We start from the raw sequence: 1232 nt of genomic DNA, 5'->3' as shown, positions 1-1232 counted from the left end.
TCAGTATCAAGTATATACCTGGCATATATTTGTACATGCATGAGTATAATTTATTATATTCATTTATCCATTGATTCATTTTATTTATTCAAAATTCCTCAATATATATCATGAACTTATTTGGGTGATTTGGGATAGGCTCGAACAAATCTGATATGTTTCTGCTGTCCTGAAGCTTACAGTGTGGTTGAGAGTGATAGAAAATCAACCACTGACTTATTAATTTATAAGAAATGATTAGAGACTAATAAAGTACAATGAAACCAATCAAGCAAGTTGATGTATTATATTAAGGAGAGACTTGGAGCTCAATTCAGATTGGTGGTCAGAGAAACTGTCTCTGAGGTGAAGTCATTTATACTAAGATATGAATAACCAGGAGGAATCCATGATGAGATGACGTGAGAAGTTTACAATGGACCTAATGGAAAGGATGCAGGAGGAGTCAGCTTGGCATAATTTAGGACCAAAAGAAAATGCCAGAATGGCTGGTTGAGCAAAGAGAGGGTGAGAGGATGAATTCCAAGAGGTTGTTTGGAACCAAATATTGCAGATCTTGTTGATCTTGGTGGGGAGTTTGGATCTTCTGTGTGTCATCAGTGGTCTTAAGAGTGGAAGAAGAGAGGAAATGGTGTGATGATAGAACACAAAATTATTAGTGACTTCTGCAAAGAGCAGAGGAGGAAAATATTATTTACAGGATGGTGTGTGGGAATGACATCCAGGAGGAGCAAGTCATTGAGATGGAGTCTAAAGAATGTGCAGTATTTGCCAAATAAAGTCAAGATGGAAACTGCATAGTAGTAGAGGAGTGAAACAGTGAAGGAAGTTTTAGGAAAGTGGAAAATCATTTGGACAGGTGAACTGTAGGCTTAGAGTGTAGTATTTGTCTAGAGAAAAGTCTGTGAAGTGACACTGGGTAACCTGTTGTTTTCTGTACGGTGTCTTCTGTAGAGTACTTGTCCTGCTGCTCTCTTTTGCGTACCCTGTTTATTTAATTCTGAAGGTGAGATGAAAATATTCTCCATGGGGCTATTGTCTGTGCTTCTGACAGGCTGTCTCTTGGTCATGGCTTCTGACAAACAGGAATGTCATCTGTTATGGCCGAATTGTGTCCCTCTCAAAATACATACACTAAAGTTCTAACATTCATTACCTCAGAATGTCACTGGAGATAAGGTATTTAAAGGATCTGGGACAGATCCTTTTCTCATGGCCTTCAGAGAAGCCAG

This window comes from Propithecus coquereli, unplaced genomic scaffold, assembly GCF_000956105.1.
Source record: "Propithecus coquereli isolate 6110/MARCELLA unplaced genomic scaffold, Pcoq_1.0 Scaffold274, whole genome shotgun sequence".
Classification (NCBI taxonomy): domain Eukaryota; kingdom Metazoa; phylum Chordata; class Mammalia; order Primates; family Indriidae; genus Propithecus; species Propithecus coquereli.
Note: the sequence above shows the minus strand (reverse complement) of the source record.